This window comes from Pteronotus mesoamericanus, unplaced genomic scaffold (genome assembly GCF_021234165.1).
Source record: "Pteronotus mesoamericanus isolate MK-2021 breed Mesoamerican mustached bat unplaced genomic scaffold, CSHL_Meso_final scaffold_31, whole genome shotgun sequence".
NCBI lineage: Eukaryota > Metazoa > Chordata > Mammalia > Chiroptera > Mormoopidae > Pteronotus > Pteronotus mesoamericanus.
The window spans coordinates 36136962-36157379 of record NW_026555312.1 but is presented as its reverse complement, the minus strand read 5'-3'; positions in this window follow the sequence as shown (position 1 = coordinate 36157379).

Genomic DNA, 20418 nt, shown 5'->3' with positions numbered 1-20418 from the left:
TCTCCCCCACACACTGTTCCTCGGGCTATCTCTCCTGAACCTTCTCCATCTCCCTTCTCTTGGCATCTGCTCAGCTGTACACCCTCCTTAGCCCTAACCCCTGGGATTAGCACTGGCTAGGATGGGCCAGACCTCCACCTCTGCCCAGACCCTAGTCTGGATGGGGTTCCTAGCATGCTGTGTCCTGGTGCTATTCTTCACCAAGGGCTACATCTGCCCTGCCTCAGATCCCAACCAGGCCCATTCCCCATCATTTCACTGTTTTGTGCTTGTGCACATATGTGTGTGTAGTATCTGCAGCCTCCCACCTACAGGACAGAGAGGCCCCCAAACTCCCAGGGCCTAAGTCTTCCATCCTCTGTCCCTCAGACCGGTATCCAAAGGTCTTTCTTACTGTTCCACACTGTGGGGAGGACAAGGTACCACTGAATGAATAATGGGTGAAGAACCTCACCAGTCTCAGAGCCTAGAGAAACAGGTATAGGAAAGGGGATAGTAAAACCTAGAGGAACTCCTGGACACTCATAGTTGGACCCAGGGATGGCTGCCCTGCTTCTCAGTCCAGGCTCAGGGATACCCCTGAAAGTGGAGGCAGCTGGCCTATCAGGTGTAGGAAGTGGGGGAGTCAGCTGATATTCTCTCTTTCCTCCATTCATCATGTTGCCCATGAGGTGGAAAGCCTGGCCTACAGAGGAGCTACAGGAAACAGGCAGTCACTTGAAGGACAGTGGGCCCTATGGGGACAGATCCAAGCTACTGAAGATGGGCCTGGAATGTGTTCCACTCTGAGTCAGGATTGGAGGACCTCCCTGGGGAGCCTTCTTGACTGCTGGTTGCAGGTCATTACAGTTCTCTTCCCCCTCTCTCCATTTCTCTCCAACAAGGAGGTTGCAGTGAAAAGGTTGTGCAGAATCTGGAATAAGTGACAAAAGTGGGGGAAGGGAGGGTCATCTCACTGGCCTGTGTTCTGGAAGTTGCAGTCTTTACTAAGAAATGGGACATCCAGAGGAGGCAATGTGATGGACCCCAGGTTCTAGGCTCATCCAGGATTCTGAAGGACAGGGATATTGGGAGGAGCTGGGCTGCTTTTCCAGGAGAAAGGTGACCCATGTAGGGGGCAGTGGGTGGTCTCTGTCTGCACATGTACAGGACAACTGTGGGCAGTGGGGGCCTAGAGGGCAGGTCTAGGGCCAAAAGTGTTAGACAAGGAGGAACCTCAACGCTCACAGGCCCAATGACATGCATCTCACATACACACATGCACACTCCTTACACATACCCTAAACACTATACATACTGGTTACACATACTTGTTGCACACATATACACATCATACATATATGCATACTCATTAGACACAGAAATATATCACACACAAAAACACATGCATGCTCACACATATACACAAATACACATGGGCACATGTCCATGCTCACATTTGCATGTGATACATTTCACAGCAGCACAGTGCACTATGCATATACACAGACACACAGACACCACGCACACACAGAGCCCCCATGTGCTCACCAGGCCCAGGCTACAGGACTTGCCCTTCCTTGCCTTTGCCTATAAACCCCTCACCTTTCACAGGCTCTAAGAGCAAAGACAGCCCATCTTCTCTACTCTAGTTCCTCCAGTTTGCTCCCCAGCAGGGCCTGACTCAGCAGTTCCCCTGCCCAGGTCCATCCTTACATAACAGACTTGCTCTGCTCTGGGCTGCCCCCTCTTCCCATGCTGAACTCCTCTTTTCAAGGCCTGAGGACCACCAGGGACAGGGGCACAGCATGGAGGGGGTCAGTAAAATGGGCAGGGAAGTTCTCTTCATTTTACTGATGAGGCTGTTAAGGACCCAACAGGGCAAATGGGCCTTTTGTGTATATCATCCCAGATCAACCTTCCAACGAAAGGGAAAGCCCAGGACCCCTACATCTAGCAGCACATGGGCCAGGCCTTCTCCAGGGGTGAAACTACAGGGTGCAGCATATCTGAGAAGGCCTTGAGGATGGCAAGGATCAGAGGTGGAGATGGAGGGGGCAATGCCTCCAGGAGGAGCCAGCTTGAGCAGAGGCTAGGAGAAGAGTAAGCGCAAGGTACACATGACATCAGCAACACTCGAGTTTGTGCATGTGAGGGGCAGAGGGAGAAGGGTTTGGAAAACCTGGCTGGAGCCTGAGCCTGCAGGGACCAGTGTCAGGGTGAGACCTACCAGACAGCCTTGATGCTAGAAGAGAATCCACTGGGTAACTGTGCCCTTAAGGCCTCAGAGGACCAAGGCAGGGCAGAGGCCTTCCAGAGCAGAGTGTGGCCTGGGGTTGGACTGCTGCTGATGACCCAGGCCCAGAGGCTGACCTTCAGGTGAGGCTATGCAAACAGCTCACCTGAGATAATTGGCAGGCCCCAGAACCACCACATGATTTTGCTGAAGGACATATTTGAGCTGGGCATGACCTTATTGTTTGAGGAATAGTCATTGGTCACCCACAACTCACTTTTCCCATAGTCTGATGTGACCCAGAAGGGTCCCAGGAAGTAGCACCAGGGAACAGGGCAGGTTCCGCTCTCTGGCTTGGCCATGGACCTATTGAGGATCCAGGTGGGGCAACCAGGTAGGGGAAGGTCGGCCCTTCTAGAAGCTCATTGACTGAGATCTCCTGTGGGCCCAGAGTCCAAGGCAAGATCATCAAGAAGAATAGGTTGGCCAGAGGACACTTTTGGGGACTTCAGGCTTACATTTTATGTTTTGTGAATTACTTCCTCATTGTAATGTTGATGTTGTTGATGTTCTGTTTGTTCCAACTAAAGAACTGACAATGTCCAGATCAGTGGATTCTGCAGATGAAATGCCCCAAGCACAGTGTCCCACCCTAAAATGACCTGAAATGTTGGCACATGGATGTTGCTACCCAACATTTGTGTGTGTGTGCACGCGCGTGTGTTTATGGGCTTACCTATATGAGAATGAGGTAAGCCCCTGGCTCCTGCTCTGTCACCACTGACTAGGCTCCAGGAGGCAAGGAAGGCATAGGGGGCCGCAGCTTGCAAGAAGGTCATAAAACATGGTAGATGGTAGGAAAAAGGCAACAGGCTAGGCCCAGGCCAGCAGGGCCTCAGAGGCAGCCGGCTTGAGCAGACTCCTAAGAGTAGGAATGTTAGGTGCATCATCTGGGAACCAGAGACTGGGCCAGGCCTCACATATCCTCCTGCTGTCTCTGGGCTTTAGGTTCCTCTTCTGAGGACCAAGGCAGGCAGTGGTGTGGCTTCAGGACCCCAGCCCAAGAGGCCTCCAGTTCCTGCAGGCCCAGACATGGCTGCGCGAGCTGGCTCTCCTGTGTGTCAGAAGTTCCTGGACTCCAGGAATGGGTCTCCTTCATACAGGCAGGTACCGGGGAGGTCCCAGGCTGGCTGGGTGGTAAATGAGGCAGGGAGGCCATGAAACCCATTTCAGGAAGCCAGCTTTATCCAACTCCATGGCCACTTACTTCTACCTATAGAAGTGTTATCACAACAGCTTTTTGGGCCTGCTCTCCTGGACCATGGGATTTATGGCCCTAGAGAGACTTTCTCATGCTTCAGGTACTGGCCAAATGCCAGACCTCACCCAGCTCTGGCCAGACTCAGGGTCAGAGCAAGAAGCCCTGGCACTGAGGGTGCTTCAGGTGCAAGCAGCCCCTCCATCCTCTCCCTGGACACCTCCAGTCTCCACTCTACTCTTAGACATGTCTGTTCTGCCGGAGGGTCTCCAAGACAGGGGCACGGTTGTTCCTGTCAGGTTCCATTTCCTCCCTCACCTTCTCTGACGATCCTGAGTGGACACATTGTCTCTGGCTCCTCATGCCTCTCCATGTTAATAGGAACTTCCTCAGGGGCAACAGCCTGGCTTATACCAGATCAAAGCAGGCATTCATTGGCTACCTCCAGGTTTGCATCCCAGAGCTGCCTCCTTCACTATCCAAATGAAGTTCCACCGAGCCTGGTAATCAGGCTGGATTATCGAGGCAATCTCCATGACTGTGGCTCTGTGCCTGCTTCTAGATGAGGAATGATGGTATCTCCTGACCTTGGGGGCCACTGTGAGAGAGAGCAAGGATACTGACGCCTTGTCCATATCTAGCAAAAGCCACACAGACTCCCTATTGTGTTCCCTGTCCACCCCCTCCAGTAGAGCCACGTGACATCCTGTGGTGTCCCTAACACTGATTTTGAGTTCCAAATTGATGGGATTCCTTCAATTTGGCCAGGCTTGGGCCTGAGCTATATTTTGGAACCAGGAAAGCCTGGTTTAAGTCTATTAGTTCCTCACTGTGTGACCTTGAGCAAGGTGTTCAACCTCTCTGAGCCTGTTTGCTCACTGGTGAAGTGGAGACATGTAGCACTCCTGGGAGGATTCTGGGAGGTAAGACACCTCACGTGTCTGCCTGGGGTTGGCACGTGGGAGGTGCTCAGTGAACACAGCTCCCTTTCTGAAACAGCTGGAGCTGCTCGGTGGGCTGTCTCTCAGGAAGGGCCACCAGGGCAGGGAAGCACTTGTGCCTCATCCCCCCTTATCCCCTGGAGCTAGTCAGGCAATACGGCACTGCCACTTGGTTTGCAGAGGCAGCCTCCCCAGTGTGGGTGGCAGGAACTGGCTGGAACTGCCAATGTACCCTCTCAGAACTGGTGAGATGGGGTCAGGAAACCAAGCCCTTCCAGAGCTCTTGTTGTTTACCCTGCTCCTAATCTCACTAGCTGGGCCAAGCTAGTCTGGCTTAGGTGACTGGGTTGGCCTACAGGAGACACCCTAATACTGCCAAGGCAACCCCATCCAGCTGCCTCCAGCCGCAACAATACTGAGTTGATCCAAGATAAAAAATGTGAGTCAGCAGGGCCATTGGAGACCCTCCAGCATGGCCCTTACTGCATGTGGAAGCCCAGAGCAGTCCTCCTCAGTCCTGAAGTGGAGGCTGGTCATGCCTGCCAGAGGGTGAAGTTCTCTATGGGTAGAGACTTGGACCTTCTTATAGCCAACCCCTCCATCTGGCAGGTGGACCCTTTCCCCTACATGTCCAGGCCTGTGTAGGCTGCTGAGGGAGCCAGAGGAAGAAGTAGACAGGGTTTCTCTCCTGAACCCCTGGTGTGGACCATGTGTGGACCACAGTCAGGGCCAGGGGTGCTGGCATGAGCACCCAGAGCCAACTTCCTGGCTGAGGCAGAAAAATGAGTGTGCTCAGAAAAGCAAAGATTCCATGGTGGGAGGGGTGCCAGGCATTCTGTATGTGGAGCCTTTAGTCTTTTGGAAGCAAAATGTTTCAGCTCCATTTCATGGATGAGGCCACTGAGATTTGGAGGGATGAGTGGCTTAATGAAGGTCACATGGCTGATTAGGGACAGGATCAGGCCATCTGAAGCACAGCTATAGCAAAATGACATGTTGGGTACAGGCTGGGGAAGGGGTATGGTAGGAAATAGGACTATGGGAAGGGTACAAATGAGACAGGGGAGTGTAGATTTGCCCTTCCTCCCACATTTCACACAGAGATGGGAACCAGGAAGCCTTGGGAAAGACTTTGGGGGATAGCAGGGCCCTCTGCAGAGGGTGATGGTTCTGCAAGGCCTGTCCTCCACCCCTGCAGCTCTGGGAGGCTCTGAAGGAGAGGCCACCTCAGCCCCTCTAATAGGTTCCTCTTTCTTTGATCACATTTTTGTGACTTTTGCAAAGGCAATTTAAATTCTAATTGTCCTGAGTACCAGAGGAATTAATATACTGAGAAGGCAAGCCTGGGATAGGAGGTACAAGGAGGTGCAGAGAGGTACAGGCATCCTATGGCTCCAATGCCTGCCTGGAGGCCTCTAGCCTCTCCTCCTCAGTCTGAAGATGGAGGTTGTCAAGGTCCTTGGGCCACAGTAAGGGAGGAAGCTCCTTGGGGCTGGGGCAGAAAGCTGAGTGGGTGATCCCCCAACCCCACAGACCACTACCCTCCTGGGCCTGCAGGCCCACACACGGTCCAGCCTGGCGGTCTCCTTACTTAGGAACCTGTCACCACCACCACAGCAGCACCTCCATGGAGCTGGGGCTGCCCCTCCCAGTGAGCAGTGTCCTCTGTGGTGAGTCCTGTTCTGCTTGGGTCTCTGGCATGTGATCCAGGAGTGGGACCCCTGAAGAGACAGCAGGCCTTGCCACTGGCACACCTACATGTGCACATACCTGGACACACACCCACCACAGAGGTCTTTGGGCAGTGCGGCATGCCGTATTTTGCTGTGTATAATGCGCAATTTTTTGCCCAAATTTTTGAGGGAAAAATAAGGATGCGTACTATATGTGGGTTGTACCAGAAAGATCTTGCATCTCTTCTTGTGGTTTGTAATTATTTGTTACATATAATTTCTTGTACCATAATGTATTTTAAAATGAAAGCTGAAATTCCTTTATAATACAAAAAAAAAAAACCAAAACAGGTATCTAAATATAAATAAATAAATAAATAAATAATTGGATTAAATAATTAAAATGAAAGGTTTTTTTTTCCTGAATGTTTGGGCCAAAAATGTGGACGTATATAGAGAAGTGCAATACACACAGCAAAATATGATACTCACAATTGGTCCATTTCGCAGATGAGGAGGCTGAGGTATAGAGAGGTGAAGTAACTTGCCCAGGACCACACAGAGGAGAAGGGCTGCCCCAGGATTTGAATTCCAGACAGTCTGGCTCCAGAGTCTGGAACTCGTAACCACCGCACTGGACTTACCAAGGGAATATTCTGTTTCATCTATGTCCAGTAGGCCAAGTTGAGCTGAGTGGGTCACACTAGGTTAGGAAACAGCAGCACAGCAGGGCTGGAAACAGCTCCATTCAAAGGCCCCTCTGTCCTGAGGACTCAGAGAGCTTGAGGTAACAGGACAGTTTTTCAGCACTGACCCCTGATGTCACAATGGTGACAGCAAAGACCTTGCCACTGGCTCCTTCAGGGTGACTTTAAGTCCTTCAGCATCTTCAATGTATCACCAGAAAGTCCAGCAGTCAAACACAACCCATGAACCCCCAAAGGCTGAGATTGTCTGAGGCTGCTCACTGAAGGGGGTTGAATCATGCCTTCATTGCTACAGGCCTGTTCTTCCTGCTGCTACCGAGCTCCCTCTCTTTCACCCACCACACAGAGAGCACAGGGAATGGGAACAAAACTGAACAGCAACATTCACACCCTCATGTGAACAAGGGTCAGTTCTCAATATACAAATACAAGCAGGGTCAGAGCTCAGCGTGCAAGCAGAGTCAGGGTTTGGTCTGACTAAAGTTGGATCAGTTTGAAGTGTCTCATTCTCAATCTTCGTTTTTTTTTTTTTTTTTTTTGATAAGGCAGTCATGTGGCCTTTTTCCCAGATATCACTGGTAAATCAGGTTCCTAATGCCTTCAGTGGCTTAAATGCAGTGCTTGCCATTCTCCCACAACCTCCATGTTTGTCTTGCCTGGAGCAGTGCATCACAACAAAGAGAAAGCTATGCTTCTGGGGATGTAGTCATTGCCACGGTCCTTGCAGCACTGAAAACTTGTACCCTGAGTTGCCTGGTCACAAGCTGGTTGTAGGAGTTTGGGTAAGTCACCTATCTTCTTTGAGCCTCCCTTTCTTTTCTGAATGTTCCTCACAAACTCATCCTACAAACTGAATACTCCCCATAGCCTGATTCTCCCTGATAGTACCGGTCTCAGCTAAAGGCATCCAGTGTTTTAATGACCCATGAAAATTGGTTATTATCCTGGAGTTACCCCAGGATATCAGTCCGCAAAGCCTTCCTCCCTTTGGATCACTTCTTCCCTTGAATCCCCTCTGTCACAGACCTTGCTCAGACTTAAGGGCCACCTCAAAAATTTCCCTGTCTCCTCTGTGACCCTCTCCCAACTATAGCCAGGGCAGCCTTTCTAATGTGTAAATCTGATCATGTCATTCCCTGGCTGGATCTGGAGCTCAAGATTGAGGACTGGGCTAAACCCAAGAGAGAGGTGGGCTCACCAGGAGACTCAAAGTGAGAAGGAGAGAGAGGACCCTAGCTCTTAAATCACTTAGGGGGAAAGGAGCGGAGATACCTGTAAAGGAGAGTGAGGTTGGATGGGTTGAGGAAGGCCAGAGTGAGTGCAGTGTGGAAGCTGAGGGAAGGGAGGAGGCATTAAGGCAGGTCCAGTATCACAGGAGGCCATTCGAACATTGCTCATAGGGTTTGGCAGTTCGAAGGCTAGCTCAGTGAGAATTGCTTTACTGGGGAGAGAGCAAACACAGTGAGGGAGTAGGAACAGTGAGTATAGACAACTGTTTCAAGGTGAACTGGGGCAGGTCTGGCCATGGCAAAAGGGAACCAAAGTCAAGGGAAGGTTTTATTTTAAATAAGAGGGAGCAGACCCACCCATTGGTTCTAGATCCATGGACCATGTCCGGCCTGTGAACTATACCTGGTGCCTACCTCATAATCACCTGCCCTTGAAGACTCATACTCGGGGAGGTGGGAAGGAGTGACATAAAACAGGTTGTCAGATTCAGAGAGGCCTTGGCTCAGCAAGAGGCAGACCAGTTCAAGGTCATTGTATATGGGCAACAGATCCTGGGTAGAGAACCTGGTGTCCTGCCCCTGTTCCTTTCTTGACCTATCAGCCTTTGCTCCATATGACCCTAAGGAAAGTCGAGGCAGGAGGGAACTGGAATTGGGGATAGCTTCTTGGGGACCTGGAGAAGAAATATTTTTTCAGCTAGAGGGCCATCCAGGTGTGGAGTTGGGAATCAAGTACAGTTTCTGGTCCTAGACCTGCCCTCACCTTGCCAGGCAATGCAGGGCCCTTCCTTGTTGTATGTGAGCCCTCAGCCTTCAGTTGTGACCAGAGAGGCTAAACTAGCTGACCCCAGTGGCCTTCCTGACACATATTCCTGGGATGTGAGAGGTGAGGAGTTTGGTCAGCACTGCTCTGGATGGGGAGGGAGCTGGGAGCCAGGGCAGGGCCAAAGTTAAGGAGCAAATGGCATTGCTGCACCAAGTCTAGTTCTTCTGTCTGTGTGGAGGACAGGGCTGTGAAATGTAAGTAAAACCCAAGGCTAATTTCGGCTGTCAGAGAAAGAGGTGATGCAGCATTTCCAAACACTAATTAAACCTGCTTGGGCAGTGTAACACCAAAACAGTTCCAAGATCGATATTGCTATTCATTTAGAAGTGTAACGAGGTTAGAGAGGTGAGCAAAGGAAATAATTAACTCATTTGCAGCCTTTTTAAACAGAAACAGTCATTTTAATCTCCAGGGTAATTAGCTCTGCTCTGTCCATCAATCGTGGCCTGGGCCATTATTTTAAGTATTTGATTAATCAAGGAAGTAGGGGTGTTAGACACCCCTCCTAGCCCCTGTTACTAGGCTCCCAATCAGAAAGGGCCTCTCGGGGGGATGGTGAGGGGCACATTTCTCAGAGGGACAGTAGAGGCTAGTGCTAAGAGCAGCCGGCAGGATGGAGCCCATTATGCGGGTGGTCCCCAGGTGAGGCAGGTCTGGCAGTGGGATGAAAGAGGACAAACACCACCCTGAGCTTGGAAGTTCAGGGAGCCAGTAGGCACAGGTTTTGGTCTGGCACTGCCCCTCGTTTGCTTCATTAACTCCTACAAGTCCCTCTCACTTTCTGGGTTTCAGCATCTCTTTCTGTCCCAGGGTGGGGCAGATGCCAGTTAAATTAACCAGAAGGTCACAGGTTCTAAGTGCCCAGGGGCTTCTGGCCACTGGAGGGCAGCAGAACCCCAGGGACCCCTGAGCCCATAGGGCAGCAGTCTGGCCAAGATGGTCCCTTAGCAAACTTGGATTCTGGATGTTCCTGATGGAGAAATCTGGTCTGGACACTGCCCAAGGCCTCAAAGCAATCTGAATAGACAGGTCACAATGATCGTTCTCCGCATTTAGCCCAGGAGTGACTGAGGCTTCAGAGAGGGCCAGAACCTACCCAGGGCCATACAGTGAGTACTTGGCCCTCAAAACCAAGTCCTTAAGCCTCAGCCCTAAAACTCAAAGCAGGTGGGAGATAGGGGGCTGGGCTGGACAAATATGATCCAGACTGTTCTGTCTCCTTCTAACAGCCTAGACTAGTCACCCTTACCAACCGAAAGTGCCCCCAAAGACCACTGCCTTGTCCCCGTCATGTTACAGATGAAGAACACTGAACCCCAAAGAGAGGCAGGGGCATTGCTAGAATGATCATCTCATTTAGCACAGAGTACCTCCCCTGAAGAACTCACTCAGGAGAAGATGTGCAAACAGATGGTAACCACTCAGTGGAGGAAGAGACCTGTAGACAGGAAGGCACAGGGGCTGGGGAGCCCAGCAGAAGCAGTAAATGCATCCTGGGCAGCCAGGGAAGACTTCCTGAAGGAGGTGACTTCTGAGCAGAACTGTAGTAAAGAGGCAAAGAGGAGAATTTCAGGCAAGGAAAGAAGAGTGAAAACAGGCCTTGGAGGTGGCAATTTTGGAATGGCTGGGCCACAGGTTATACAGGCCATGGAAGGAGACCAGGGAGGTAATGAGGGGACCAGGGATTAAAGGTCAGCCATGAGTGTGAGCTGAGGAGTGTGGGAGGGAGTTGAGTATTAAAGGGCTATGGAAATGGGGATGGTTGGGTACATATTGCTCTGCCCCGCTGGGCTCCTGTTTGTGTCCCCTTAGAAACAACTCTGCTGAGCACTGGGCTTGCCCTGTGGATAGATGATGTACCTGAGAACCCCTCAGTATTTATTGTCCACCCTCTCAGGACCCAGCTGAGAAAGGTGGAGCCTCTGGCAAGTAGGGAACAAGTGGGCTTTGCCAAAGGGTTCTGAGAATTCAGGGGCTTGTGGGGAAATGAGAATAAAAAGAAAAATTAGAGGAGACAAAGGCCAAGCCTTCCCCCGAGTTTCTGCTACAGATTGCCCGGATTCGGTTTGCAGGGCCCTCACTGTTCTGTACCTTACCAGCAGCAACACCACCATCGCTGGAAAGGCCTCTCCTTGAACACCTCCAGCTCTGCTGATTTCACCACCTCAGACAGCTCTGATGGGGAGAAACTCCTATGGACTACTTTGCCCACTCTCTTCTCTGTACTAGCTGTTAGCTCTAAGCCTGGGGTGCCCTGAGATCCCTGACTGAGAGTCTTCCAGGACATGTCTTGGGTCACAGAGCCTGCAGAACCCAGTCCCTCAGGCAGGCAGAAAGTACTGACTGCGATAACCAGCTGATTAGCAACCCAGAAAGGGCAGGAGGCTTGTCTGAGTCACCCAGCTGGCATGGGGTTTGAGGGGAGCCTTCCAGCCCTTGGTACTGTCTCACAGGTAGGGGAAGGGGGGTCAGATGGAATTGAGGAAGCAGGAGGAGAGAGAGGACGGAGGAGGACTAGGATAGGGCAGGAGCTCGGTTGCTAGGGGCAACAACAATGCATTTGGAGAAGGAAGCAGATGCCGAGGAGGACTGAAGGAGAAGGCTACTGGGGTACAGGAGGCATATCTAGGGTTTCAAGGGCTTGGGGGTAAGGGTTGCCAATGCAGAAGGACCCCAGGAGACATGGGTACAGGTGTGAAAACCCCAGTGGGAGCTATTCAGTAGCCGATCTGACCCTGCCCTGAGGCAGATATCTGGAGTGGGAGTAGGCATGGAGAGGGCTGGGCTTCTGCCTTTGTAATCTCCTTACAGTTGCTCTCAGGCTCTAGGACTACAGTTTGACTGGGACTCCACAGCTCAAGCAATTGCGGAGGCTGGGGCTGGAGCAGAGCTAAGGAGAAATGCTTAATCTTACACTGGCAGCACTGTGCAGCCCCTAGGCCCTGTTGTAGCACCAGCCTGCCCCCCTCTTCTCTGCCTCTATCCAGGAGAACCACTTGCATGTGCAGAAAAAACTGCATGCTAAAGGCTCCAGCTCACCGAGACCTTGGACACTCCTAGCCTCTCTGGCCTTAATTTTCTGTGTCTATAAAATAACACAAATAACCTTGTCCTTGAATGTATTTATCAACAATTAAGTCTATATGCATGTGAGCATCACTTATTAAAATAGTAAGAAATAAAAGAGGGGGAATTTTGATGAAAAGAAGGGAAGTCACATTCACCTTGCATTTATGAGGGAAATTTTGTATTCCCATTTGCCAGATCATCAAACTGATGCTCCGAGGCCACTGCTTAGTGAAAGCACTGGGGCTAAAACATAAAACTGTACCACTCCAAAGCCCTCCTCACCTCTTGATGTTGGTCCTACCAGGACCTCCCTGATATTGCCCTTGGGGTCACCTCAGAACTGTCTCTGACATATGCCACCTCTCCAAACCCCAATTTCAAAGCATCAGCCCCTACTAAGCCTACTAAGCTCCTTCACCTAACCTGCCAGCAGGTAAAATTCACACTTCCTTGGGCATTTGAGGCCCCATTCCACCGTTCAATCCTGTCATCATCCTGTCCCTGCCAAATGCCCACAGCCTGGCCTGTTTGCTTCCTGCCTGTTCTGTTATTACTATTATTGTTTAACAAACCACCACAGTAGAGTGGCCATTTTATTATATACATGGATTTGGTAGGTCAGGCATTCAGAAAGGGTGCAGAAGAGATGGTTTGGGCCTCAGTTTCTGGAAGTGACTTGATGTCTGGGGTCTAGAGTCATCTGGAGGCTCATCCACCCACATGTCTGGCAAAGATGCTGACTGAGCAGAGAGTTAGGCTGGGGCTGTTGACTGGAACACCTACATGGGACCCATTCATATGGCTGCAGCTTCTTCAACATGGTAGTCTTTGTCCCAGTAGGACTTCCATTATGGTGGTTCTGAGCTCCAAGAGTGCATGTCCCAGCAAACACAGTACAATGAAAGCTGCATTACATTTTGTGACCCAACCTTGGAAGTCCCAGAGAGTCACTTACACTGTACTCCAGCAGTCAAAGCAGTTAGAAGCTTGCCTGGGTTTAAGAAGAGAGACAGAGGAAGTTCCCAAGATGATAGAAGAGTAAATGGAAGTTGCACTGACCTCCTCCCAGGACCAATCTGGAACTACAGCTAAATTGTGGAGAAAGAACCTGGAACAAACAACTGAACAGTAGTGATAGAGGAGCCTTATAACATTGGACAGACAGAAGAATCAGCTTTAGCACAACCCGACTGGTAAGGAGTAGAGTGGAGACTCAAGAAAGCTGGCTGGGCACCCATGGGCAGCAAGGCCAGAGGGATATTTAAACAGTCAGTTGGATACCCCTAAGAATTGTGGGGTCTAAATCATAAGCAGGGATCCCCAGCCTACAGCACCAGAGCCCAAAAAGTACACAGATAACAGCCATCTGCAAAAAGCAGCAGGGTTGCTTTCTTCCAGAGACAGTAGGCGGTAGGAGACGCAAAGAGCCGTTTAAAGGGCCAATGCATAAATTTTTATTTGCAGTCACTTACCCTGGCTCCAGCAAAGGCAGGGGCAGAGTGGGCTGGAGACGCCTGAGGAAAGACTGGGAATGGAGGCTTTGAGAGAGAACTGAGGGAATAGCTGGTGGGATCCTGGTACTGACTCATCCCCCATAGAGCAGCAGCCATCTGCCTCAGGCAGACCACTCCCCTGAGCGGCAGCAGCGTGAGAGGAAACAATAGCCCTGCCCCCAGGAGGGACTCTGCCCCACCCTGTGATACTTAAGCCTGACTGCTGAGTGCAGAGTGACTAGATTAACAACTGAAGGAGACAGTCACGGACAGTAGACGCCTGGAAGTCTTGAATAGACTGCCTAAGGTCAGATGGGGTCAACATCTGACATCATCAGATGCAGATCCAGAAATTAAAAACAGTGGTCTCATGCCATAGAAGTTCATACCACAAAGTCAGGAAGTCAAGACAGATCAATTTGAGAAGCAGAAGCAAAAAAGAAGAGTCTCACAAATAATGGAAAGACAAAGAAATAACCCCCCAATTGAAGGGAAATCCCCAGAAAGAGAACTAAATGCAATAGAGGCACGTAAACTATCAGAGACTGAGTTCAAAACAATGGTTTTAAGGAAGCTCAATGAGCTCAGTGAACTCAAAGAGAATTATCAAAAACTACAGTGAAACTATGAGGATCTTATTGCAAACTATATCAGCATGAAAAAGGACATAGACACTATCAATAAGAGACAAGAGGAAATGAGGAATACAATCTCTGAATTGAAAAACACAGTGAAAGAAATCAAAAGCAGGCTAGATGAAGCAGAGGAATGAATCAGTGAGCGGGAGGGCAAGGTAGAAAAAAGCTCCCAGAAAGAGCAAGAACATGAAAAAAGATTTTAAAAAAAAAATGAAGAGGTGTTTAGGGAAATGCAGGACAACCTGAAATGTAATAATATCTGTATAATAGGGATACCAGAAGGAGAAAAGGAGCAAGGGATAGAAAACCTGTCTGAAAAAGTAATGATGGGAAACTTCCCAATTGGAGGAGAGAAAAAGTAACACAAGTCCAGGAAGCACAGAGGGCCCTGATCAAGAGGAACCCAAGATACCTACTCCAAGACACATCGTTATTAAAATGGCAGATATCAAAAACAAAGAGAGAATCTTAAAGTCAGCAAGGGAGAAATAGGAAGTAACATACGAGGTAGCTCTGAAAAGACTAGCAGCTGACTTCTCAACAGAAACACTGCAAGCCAGAAGGGAATGGCAAAAAATATTCCAAGTCATGAAAAACAAAGGCCTACAACCAAGACTGCTCTACCCAGCAAGGCTCTCAGTTAAGATAGAAGGTGAAATAAGGAGTTTCCCAGACAAAAGAAGCCTAAAGGAATACACTTTCACCAAACCAGCATTGCTAGAAATGCTACAGACTGCTTTAAGGAGATGAAGAAAAAGAATGTGAGAGAGAAGGACACAGGTTCAAGGGGGAAGAATGGCAATTAATAAGTACCTATCAATAATAACTTTAAATGTAAACAGAGTAAATGCTCCAATCAAAAGACATAGGGTAGTTGAATGGATTAGAAAATATGATCTGCACATATGCTGCCTAGAAGAGACCCACCTCAGAACAAAGGACCTACACAGACTGAAAGTAAAGGGATAGGAAAAAATATTCCAAGCAAATGGTCAGGATAAAAAAAGCCAGGTAGCAATACTTATATCAGACAAAATAGATTTCAAAACAAAGGCTATAAAAAGAGACCCAGAAAGACACTTCATAATATTCAAAGGAAGAATCCATCAAAAAGACATACACATTGTAAACCTATATGCATGCAACATAGGAGCACCCAAATATATAAGGAAAATCTTGGAGGACTTCAAGAAAGATACAGACAGCAACACACTGATAGTAGGGGATTTTTACATCCCACTGTCAAAAATGTATAGATCTTCCAAACAAAGTATCAACAAGGATATTGTGGCAATGAACAACACACTAGGTCACATGGACTTAACTGATACATATAGAATCTTTCATCCCAAAGAAGTAAAATACACATTCTTTTCAAATGCACGTGGAACAGTTTCCAAGATAGACCACATGATAGGACACAAAACAAGCCTCAACAAGATCAAGAAAATTGAAATCATATCAAGCATTTTCTTTGACCACAAGGGCTTGAAACTAGAAACCAACCTCAGTGGAAAAACTCAAAAATATTCAGTCTCATGGAGACTGAATAGCATGCTATCAAACAATGCATGGGTCATAATGAGATCAAAGAAGAAATCAAAAGTTCTTGGAAACAAATGGAAATGAACACACAACAGTCCAAAACCTATTGGACACAGAGAAGGCAGTCCTGATAGGGAAGTTCATAGCAATGCAGGCCTACCTCAAAAGATAGAAACATTTCAAATAAACAGCCTAACCCTACATCTATAACATCTGGAGAAACAAAAACAAACAAAGCCCAGAGCAAGTAGAAGGAAGGAAAAATGAAGATTAGAGCAGAATTGTGTGACATAGAGACTAAAAGAACAATTCAAAGGTTCAATAAATCCAGGAGCTGGTTCTTTGAAAAGATAAACAAAATGACAAGACTTTAAGGAGATTCATCAAGAAAAAAAGAGAGAGGACCCAAATAAATAAAATTAGAAATCAAAGTGGAGAAATTACAACTGACACCACAGAAGTACAAAGGATTATAGGAAATTATTACAAATAACTATATGCCAAGAAATTTGAAAACCTGGAAAACCTGGGTGAAATGGACAAATTTCTAGAAAAGTATAGTTTTCGAAAACTGAATCAAGAATAATCACAAAGGCTGAATAGACCAGTCACAGCTGGTGAAATTGAAGCCGTAATAAAAAAACTCCCAACACATAAAAACGCTGGGTCAGACGGTTTCACAGAATTCTACATAGCATTTAAGGAAGAGCTAACCACTATTTTTCTCAACATATTTTTTTAAAGAAACCACACAAGGAAAAGGGACTCCCAAACTCTTTTTCTGAGGCCAGCATCATCCTTATCCCAAAAGCAGATAAAGACACTGGAAAGAAAGAAAACTACAGGCCAACATTGCTGCCATCTCTTCCAGGAAGCCTTCCCTGACTTTTCAAGGCTTCACTAGATATTAATCTCTTGTTCTCCCATAGTGTTGCGTTCTCTAAGGTATTTATTTCTTTATCTATCTCTCCAACTGGCTTCTGAGTTCCTTGAGGGGCTATATCTTATTTGTCATGCTAACCCCAGCTCATGGTTCATAATATATACTCAACAATTGTGCAGAGTAAATTAAATTTTTGGATCCAGATTCTGGCACAGACTGTACCTTCCATAACAATGTATCCAAAATTACTTTGCTGTAGATCTGAATAAATGTGTGTATGTGTACACACATGTAAAGTGAGTTCACATAGAGAGGTGTGTGCAGACCCACTTGACCGTGGTAGGACCTGGGCAGGCTGCCACGCAACTGGGGCATTTACCTCACATCACACACAGATGCTGGTACCCTGGGCTGGAGAGGAAGTACGCTTCTGAATTGGCCTTTGTGAAAATCAAACCCTGTTTTCATTCTTGTTTCTAAGTTGTTTTATTTGCATTGCATTTTAATCTTCAGAGGGTTTAAAAAGAAAAGCTTCCTGTTTCCTGTGTGGAAGCACCTGCACTCATCTCCACGTTCTGTAAACAAGACCTTGCAGGCAGAGGGGGATTTGCCATTAAAATGATCCTTCACTTCCTGAGTCCAAGATTCATTTCTTGATTTATGGGGATCTTGTTAAAATTTTGATATTGAACTTTTTTTTTCAGGTAGGACCTCAGGCTTCCATATTTTCCCCACCTCTCTTTTTCTCTCCTTGCCCTCTCTCCCCATCTCCTCTATAGCCATGCCTTCCCTCTGGCTGGGCTGGGTCCTTCCACTGAGTCCTGCTAGGCTTAGGTTCAGGGGCTAGAAAGAAGCAGCAGGCTTAGTTCCTACCCTCAGAAACTCCTTGGCAAGAGAGGCAGCTGGTTGTCTTTCTGTTCTGTTCTCAATTCCCTACAATCTTCTTGTAATGTATAACCTTAAAATTCTGGACAAGTTTAACTTAGAGGCCTGATCCACTTCCCCATTACACAGATAGAGACACTGAAGTCTGATAATGGACTGAACTTGGCTACAACAGGGTAGAAGAAAGAGTGGCCTCTTTCTTCTAAGAGTGGCCATTCTCAGTCTGGGATTCTGACCTCCAGATGCCCTACCCTCTCCCAGTTTCCTCCACCAAGACTGTTACACTGGGGACTCCTGACTCTCCCTCCCTGACACAGGCTGGTGACTAACTGCCCAACTATGACCATGCTCTCCAAAGCAGACACTTAGAGTATTTAAGACAGTTGGGAGACTTCACCCCTTTGCAAGGTAGTACACAGTTGTTCCCCCAACAAGAAATGCAGTAATTACCAATCCAGGCAGCAGGTGCCTCTGTTACTGCCACTGTTTTCTGAGTCTCTTAAAATGGCATTGAAAGGACATTATCAAGATCTTGCAGCCTGCAATGGGTACCTGCAACAGAATGAGAGGCAGCCAATGCAGCAGGTAAGTATTTGACTCAGCCAGATCCTCACATATACCACAATACCTCACACACAACACAATACCTCACACACCTCACACATACCACACACACAACTCACACATACTACACATCCCTTACACACCACAAAAACACATCACACTCACACACCACATACCCCTCACAGTCACACAGTCCTCACACACACCCTACACACACTTCACACACCCATGCTACACCCCCCCACACATATACTCACATATTCAAAAACCACACACACTGATACATGTCACACACACACTCTCACACACCCGCACATACACCTCACACACTCCAAACTCTCACACCACACACACCACTACCACCTAACACACATATACTGTGCCATGGCAAAAGGGTTCTATGAAAAGCAAGGTTGGAAAATGTGGCATACTACATCCCCTGCTTGATAGTTCCCCCAAACTAGTTAGGCTTTAAAGGCTCTGGGAAGTCCTGCAAAAAAGGCTCTGTTTAACTTGATATTTTTCAAGCTTATTTGACCATACTCTTTTTCAGGGTAACATTTTGAATCAAGTAGAAGTTACACTTTCCTGCTGGTACCAGAGACTCAACAACAATGGCCTGAACAAATGAGTTGTGTCTTTTACTCTCGCATGTCTAGAGGTGAGCAGCCCAGGGTTGGTGTGGTGGTCCCACAGTGTCATCATTGTGGAGCTCCTTCTCTCTTACAGCTTGGTCCTCAGCACTGCTCCCTATCTATCTTCAGTGTCACCTCATGGTCCAGGATGACTGCTGGGTTCCATCTTCTGCATCCTGGGTAAGGAAGCAAAGAAGAAGAAAGGGAAAAGGTGGAGCTCTCCCTTTGTCTTCTTATTACACAACTTTCCCGGGGTCCCACCCAACAGTTCTCATTGTCCATGTCTCATTGGTGACTCCTGGCTTCATGGGAAGCTGGGACACGTAGCCTTTCAGATGGACACATTTCCCCCCACTCCAGAATAGAAGGAGCATTCCGTTATCATAGAAAAAGAGAAGAATGAGTACTGTGTAGACAAGTGAAGCCCCATTACTGTTTGTTTGTGCTAGGGACTGTTCTGGGGACCGATTGGAGTCAGAGAGAGCTGGGCCTAACCCCTACTTCCCTGCTGTGCGACCTTGGATAAGCTTCTTAACCTCTCATTCTATTCTTGTCTTTAAAATAGGGCTTATTGTAAGAACCAAATGAAATAAAGTATGTGCAGGCATTTTATAAACTATGAAATGCTATAGAAGTGAAAGATCTTCTTGTTCCTCTAAATAGGCTTGTGAAACAAGAAAGGCAATACTTATCATCCCATTTGACTGAAGAAGAAACTGCAACTCAGAGATATGAGTTGACTTCTGTAATGATGCAGTCTGATCCCTGTCTTTGTTAGTGGACTGAACCTTGATCCTAGCCAGAGTCTGAGCTCTTACCTTAGTTGTAGATTGAGCCTTGATCCTGGCCTAAGTTTTAGACTGAACTTTAATTCTGGTTATAGACTAAACCCTGAACCCCGTCTGAGTCTAAGCCCTGATCTTGATCTTTGAACCTAATAAACAAAGGGGCTTCCTGAACGACTTGGCAATAAACTCCCAGTGGTGTTCACTGGGCTTCAGAGGGGCAATCAAGCATGTGGATGATGCTGAGTCCCAGGTCTAGACTACTGTTATTCCATTGGACAGGGCTTTCTGCCAAGTCTCCCATGTCTGGTTCACCCAGACCTTGCAAACCAGGGGAACAAACAAATCAAGCCTGTGCATCCCAGTGGGTGTCCCAAGCAGGATGTCCAGAGAAATAGGAGACGCACACAGACTGCTTCTGCGTAGTAATTTCCCAGCCCAGACAGCTGTAATGGGGAAGACATTGAAATTTAAATTAGGATTCTTAGGGTATAATCCCAACAGTGGAATTAGTGGGTCAAAATGAAGTTCCATTTTTAGTTGTTTTTTTTTTTTTGTTTGTTTGTTTTTTTAGGAAATTTCATACTACTTTCCACAGTGGCTGCACAGATTGCATTCTCACCAACAGTGCACTAGGGTTCCCTTTTCTCCACAACTTTGCCAGCACCTGTTGTTTGCTAATTTATTTATGATGGCCATTCTGACCAGTGTGAAGTAGTATCTCATTGTGGTTTTAATTTTCATCTCTTTGATGGCTAGTGATGTTGAGCATCTTTTCATGTATCTCTGAGCCCTCTGTATGTCCTCCTTGGAGAAATGTCTGTTTAGGCACTTTGCCCATTTTTTAAATTGGATTGTTTTTCTTCCTGGTGTGGAGTCGCGTGAGTTCTTTATATATTTTGGAGACAAAAACCCTTGTCTGAGGGATCATTGGCAAATGTATTTTCCCATATGGTTGGTTCCCTTTTCATTTTTACTATGTTTTCTTTAGCCATGCAGAAGCTTTTTATTTTGATGTAGTCCCATTGGTGTATTCTTTCCTTTATGTCCCTTGCTCTAGGGGACATATCGG